At 38.7% G+C, this 6,641-nt stretch overlaps 1 protein-coding gene across 1 annotated transcript in view; it reads right to left on the reverse strand.

Annotated features, from left to right (window-relative positions):
* LOC117786977 overlaps positions 1–1,153 on the reverse strand; it is a 40,293-nt gene extending 39,140 nt beyond the window's left edge. Inside the window, exon 1 of the mRNA XM_034625411.1 lies at positions 992–1,153. The gene's annotated coding sequence lies outside the window, so the exon portion shown is untranslated. The remainder of the gene's footprint in view (positions 1–991) is intronic.
* Between the last annotated feature and the right edge of the window lie 5,488 nt (positions 1,154–6,641).

Consider the following 6,641-nt stretch of genomic DNA (forward strand, 5'->3'; position numbering starts at 1 on the left):
ATGTCTGACATAATTATCAAACCCCTTAAATAGGCATTAAAAAATTGGCCTGTAAACCCGTTAATATGTAACTTTTTTAAGAAAGTCTTGACGATCAATATGTATTACTTTCAGTCTGAATGAATTGGGCCGAATAACGTTTTTTTTTTATATATCTGATTTTATTTGTAAAACTAAAATCACAAGAAATATTTTAACGTAACGCACATATTCTAAAAATCTTTAATCCAAAAGATATAACTTCCATAAACAAATGTATATCTGCAAAAGTATTCCAGAAACTTTATATAAGAGAATTTAACAAATTTTGTGTACCCGTTACTTAAAAAATAATTAAAAGGGTATTTTGTGTTTGTTGGAATGTAAGTAACAATCGCAAAAAACCACCACACCCACAGATTTTAAGATAATAGAGTTTTTATGGTAAATAACGTTACCTATTAATATTATCTACAGTCTTATTTAAGCGCAGCAAGATCGGACAAGTAGAATGGGAGTAATAGCTTGAAAAAATTATTAATATAGTTATTATTTCAATACAATCACCTAAAAGTATGCAGTAGTTTTTATTAGGTAGAAATTTCTTTAAAGTACTTTATATATATTGAAATAAGTAACGGGTATCCTATGGTCGGGATCTCGACTATAGCCACTTGTTTTTTTCTTGTTCTGCAATCAAAATTAACTTATCCAGCGATATGTATCAATATATGTACTATAAATCCCAAAAATCATACATCATCTATTAAGTTTCCGTTGCATTGTTAAATCGATTAGAAGTAGCGGAATTTGTTTAATCGTTAAAAATTGTGATAAATTTAATACTTTAGTCATTTTTTTAAAAAGATAAATAGATTGTGTGTGGAATTACCACCAAGTTGAACAATTGAATGCCTGAGTAAGTTTGCTAGGTTTTTAGTTCGTTTCCCTCGCAGTGTCACAAACAGTGAATCTTTTTGTTTTTGTTACTTCCTCAATGAATGTCGCTCACCTGTTTGAAATTCTAAGGACACATTAAAATTGCGTTGCGTGTGTGCTCGGCCTGTATCCTGTGCCAGTGTTCGTGTTGAAGAGACCTATTCAATGGCTGTGACAGGCAAGCAGGACCGGACGGTCCGCTTTGCTAGTGGTTTGTGGTGTGGTGCCGTCGTCCTACTCCTCTTCCTTCTGTTGTCCTGCCGTTCTGGCGTCCTGGCACGCTTCCTGCAGCAGTCAGCTGCTTGCATGCAAAAGTTTTACTTTGTTGCTCCTCCTACTGCGGATATTCGTATTCGTATTAGTGTTGTTTAGTTTACTTTCTGTGGGCTTTCTCCAGTTTGCTGCTGCTCATTTGTGTCCTGTGTGTTCTTGTGTGTGTGTGTGTGTGTGTGTGTATGTGAGTGTGTGAGTGTGTTTGTGTGCCACTTTATGCGCTTCCTGCTCGATGCTTTCGCACCGCCCGCCGCCACGTTGTGCCGAGAGTGAAAGTTTTTTTCAACGTTGCCAGCTATAATGAGAGGCCACCTCGTGGTGAGTTTTGACTGTCACGCTCTCCCACTTTGTCTCTCTCTCTTTCTCACTCTCTCAGTAAATTTAATTAATTATGTTTAACTTTTCGTTATTTCAACAATTTTGTTAAATTTCCGTCAATATACGTTTATTTAATTAGTCTTATTGTAATCGGTTCAAGTTTGTTGTAAATATAGCCCATGGCTCATTTGAGTTGTTGTCTGTTGCGAATTCACCACAAGAGCAACAACAACCATCGCTGGGCCTCTTTGTTATTGCGGGTGGTGCTTCTGCTCCAAGCTCCGAGCTCCAAAGCTGGCGGAGACGGAGACGGAGGCATAGATGGAGACGGAGGATGAGGAGCGGCAGCTGAAGCTGCTTATAGTTGGTCGCACGCCTATAAATCGCCAACTTGCGTGCTGCGATTCGGTATTGGTATCGGTTTTGATGTTTTCGGACTCCGAATCCGAATTACTGTACGTGGCGAATTTCGACAGTAGCCGTTGTTGCCGTTGCCATTGTATTTTAACCTTCTGCCCTACTCTCGAATGCGTCATCGAATTTGTTGTTGTTGTTGGTTTTATTGTTGTTATTGTTGTTGTTGTTGATTTTGTCGTTGTTGTTGAATGCCAAATAAATACGATAAATACTGGAAACTCGAGTATTTACGTGCATCAATTTGCTTAATAATTTATTTGGCACCATCACATACACAATGTTTACACTAACCCGAGTATCACGTTAGACACACACGCACACACATGCTGAATGCGAATATTGAAACACAGCCGACTCGCACATTAACTGCATATGTCGAACTACCACATTCATTATCCATACGCCATGTTGTACGGCTGTGTTTTCAGTGCACACGCACCCACTCTCCACCGCATTCACTTGCTCTTAAATGAGGAGTCGCATTCGCATTCGCAATCGCAATCACAGTTGTATTCGTATTCGTATTCGTATTTGTATTCGCAGATGCTTTCAAGGTTATTTCCTGTTACAAAAAACTGTTAAATTTGCTGAATTTTCATGCACATTACTTTGGTTTGAATGAAATCTCGCTGGGTTTTCTCAGTGCTGCGATGGCTACAGCTCTGCACATGGCTTTAGGCTCCACAATGTATCTACATTTATAATTTGTGCAAGCCAAACTGTTTCACTAAAACTTCAATTCGATTGAAATTGAACATTTTGCAGAACTGAGTAGCACTCGCTCTTGCATTTGATTTCAACACATTAAAATATTAAATTGTAGCTTAATCTATTCTATTTTTTCCATTTGATTATTTTCTTTTCTTCTATTGCGTTTCCACAGTGCGCGTTTTAGTTGCGTTCGCGGAGCACCCCGTCTTGACCGTGTGGCTCCACTACTCTGACTACTTGGGCCCAACTTTGTAGTCGTCGCATTCGTGCTCGGGCCAAAAGCTTTTCCCCAAAATGTAGGCTTTGCGAGACCATGAATCGGACCCGAATAGCCCACGAGCTCAGCACGAATGCATAAATCCCCCCTTGGCCAGCCTGGCGACTGTTTGGCGAGCATAAACTGAAGCTCCGTCTCGAATCGGCTCACGGGCTCATTCTCATTCTCATTTTTATTCTCAGTCGCTGTCTCAGTTTCAGTTTCAGTCTCTGGTCTCTGCTTTTGTTGAATTTGCACTCAAAAGTTTGCGTTGTTTGGATTTTGTTATTTTAATGTGGCTGGTGTAAACTCAGTCCCGTGTGCTTTTTGAGGATTTCTTTCGTGTAATTGTTTTCGTTACGTTCGTTACGTGCGTTACTTTTGTTATGGTCGCCAGAAACAGAAACTGAAACAGACGAAATACCAGAATCCGAGATAAGTGGTATGTGTGAAATGTAGACGTAATTCTACACTGCAATTTTGATTTAAAAAATCTTTATCAAAATTAAAAAATAGCTTCTGATCCTAAAGTTGTTATTCCCTAGATAAATATTCTAAGGAAATTCCAATCAAATATTAAGATATAATTTGATTTTTATTTAATTTGTATGGTTCATAGTTTTTTGAGTCTATCATAGGGAAAACTTCCATTAAAAAACTTTATGATGGTCTATAAATGTAAATAAAACAGTTAGATTAATTCGTTGACTATAAACACTAAACAATTAAATCATATACAATATGTCATTAATCTTCAAACATATTTTCGTTTTAGATTTAGTTGTTCATGATTTTAAAGAAAAAACCAACAGATATGTAATTTCTTTGCCAATTTTTTCTTATTAATAAAACTTGCTACTTAAACCCTTTAATCAACTAAAAATGAAAGTTTTCAATATAAAATTAATGGAGAAGCTCAAATGATAACAATAGGTCACTCATACCTATAAACAACGTGCGACTTTTTTTTCTCGTCCAACGTTTATAATTCTTTACCTTTAAAATTCCCATGGGGTTTGAGCGCGAGCGAACTGAAGTAATTGTATATTCGCGAAAGCAATTGCATAATCTGCACAAAGTATTTAATATTTAATTGGTTATTATAGTGCTCTAGTATTTCTTTTAGTGTCCTATAAAAATCATGCAGCAAACGGCACGCAACCAAGCTCACTGACACTGTCCCCAACCACCCAGTTACCACACCTACACCGTCACCCACACCTACCCACACCCGCACCTATCTTGTTAGTGCACAAATCTCACTCAATAGTCCGAATAATCCGAAAACCAACGAAGTAGTCAAATGAGACCAGACAGCGAACCAGGCGACTATGGGGAAAAGCTCACTCTCAAGCTCTCTCGCTCTTTTGCTCTCTTTTAGTGTCAACGTGTGTCGCTCCCACGCAAAATTCAACACATGGCCGTACGAAACGTCAAAAGCGCGTGACAGCCAGGCGAATATTGAAGGAAAAGGAGCAACGCGAAAGCAAAGTAAAGCAAAGCAAAGTAAACTTCGCCAGGTAGCAGAATAACAGCCACACACCCCCCACTCCCTCTGCCGCAATCCCACAATCTCTTTTGGATGCTGCGCCTTGTCTGCGAGCGGGAGTGCGAGCACAAGCGAGAGAGAGAGAGAGAGAGAGAGATAGAGAGAAAGAGTTGATGGCGTGAGTGTGAACGACACGTTGTTGCATATCCCACACTTTTACGCTCAAAAGCAGGCAACATATTTTGCAACAGCGACCAGCAGAAATAAGGGGCTCAGGCTGGACGAAGGTTGCTCCAAGGTGTTGATGATTATAAACGAGTACACGTGCTTTAAGAAAAGACGAGAGGGAAATGACAAGGAAAATAGGAAAGGGAACTAACTTGAAGGTTGTCGTCATGGACTACTTCATCGACGAATTCGTTAGTCGTGTCAAAAGTTTTCTAATTGAATTTGATGTTGAGGCTGAGGCTGAGGCTGAGACTGAAACTGAGGCTGTTTACGTCTTTGCCTGGCCAAGTACGACCCATGACCTGTCATCCTTCTCCATCGATCTCCGCGACCTGCCCCTCGTCTTATCAGTTGGTGCTGTTCGTGGGAATTATGTCACGTCAGCTGCGTCATTGTGTCTGTCGAGGTTATTGATTATTCTCGTTTATGACGAAATGCGTACGCCAAAATAGTTTTGCACACACAACTATGACGTCATTGTTAACCCCGGAGCTTTTAACCCGCGCACTACAAAACAACACTACAAACTTCAAGCATTGCCCTCAGTTTGTTGTCAACTTGTCGCTCCCCACACTCCACTATTGCTCTTGACCCCCCAAAAACCGCTCCGTCCCCCTCGTCACCAGTCCAGCAGAGAAACGTCAGTTCTACTCATTTCCATATTCATACTCATGCTTGGCATTTTCACTGACTAGTTTGTAAAAGTTTGCTCTAGAGCTTTTCAAGCAGACATCAAATATACCCGTTCCTCTACACATTTTCACCCCCGCATCTATACAGCTGTCAACCCGTCAAACGGATCCGGGTTTGAGCTCTCAATCTCAATTTGTTTGGCTGCCTTTATTATTGCGGCAAAAGATTTATTTTTGTCATTCGAGTGATCTAATTAAAGTTTGTTTGGACCAAATTACGAACAAAGCTAAAAAAAACAAAAAGGAGACAGCGACTAGATTTGTTTTTCTGCTTTTCCTACGAGTTTGTAGATGTAACTTGTTTTCGTTTAACCCAAAAACCCGCTAGGTACGAGTATCCAAAAAGTAATTTATATTACTTTTACTTTTACTGTCTTGACGTTAGTTGTCCTCTCGTTTGGCAAATGTAATGAAATGTGCTGACCCGTTAACTTGTTTTCTAGCATCCCTGGGATTTGCTCTCTGTCTGCTGAAAGGGTTCCAAGCTTTGCCAACGGACGGATGACATTGCTGATATTACGAAAGGTGGAAGGCTCTCGTAAGCGACCCTCTTCAACATAAGCCTTAAAATTTGTTTAAGTTTTTAAACGGAACGCGTTAAATCACCCAATTTAAAAAGTTATGGATAGGTTACATACAAACCATGATCAGCTGCGTAGGGCAACTGATAACGTTAAAGCATATACACTTAGATATTGACGCATATAACGAATACATAAATTATAAATTAGGAAAACAACCCAGAAAATAAAATAATATTTATTATAAAGTAAAACTAAGGTTCGAACCTAAAGCCTTGGGTCCAGGATTTTTGAGGCGTGCAGCTTTATTTGTAGTGACTGTCAGTCAAGGCTAAGTTAAAGCTAGATAGCTGAAATTTTCAAACGTTTTCAAGTTATTGCGTAATTGCATGCTTAGACGACTACTTGACCTTCAAGTAGGTCGGGAATAAAAATACACATCAGCATTGCATTTAGCTTAATTTCAAGAAACAAAACATAGTGAAGTCCGGTATTATCCATGTTTGGGGAAATAATTACATTTATGAGAGTTTATAAAATGTGAATATTGTAAAAGTTGTAAATAATCACAATCCTTTAAATACAACAGGTGTTATTAAACGATTAGCCAGCTAAGTAGTTGTATTATATAATAATAATATCAAATTTATAGATTTAAGTATTATTGGGTATTTGTACAGTTTCATACAAATTTAGCCTAGTCTAGTCAATTTCAACTACAACTGTGGGTTGAAGCAGTCCTTCATGAACCAATCAGAGAATCCATTTCTTCGTCTGGAAAAATGTTTTCAAATGAATTCAAAATTAAGTCAAATTCT

Source organism: Drosophila innubila (assembly GCF_004354385.1).
Source record: "Drosophila innubila isolate TH190305 chromosome 3L unlocalized genomic scaffold, UK_Dinn_1.0 0_D_3L, whole genome shotgun sequence".
Classification (NCBI taxonomy): Eukaryota; Metazoa; Arthropoda; class Insecta; order Diptera; family Drosophilidae; genus Drosophila; species Drosophila innubila.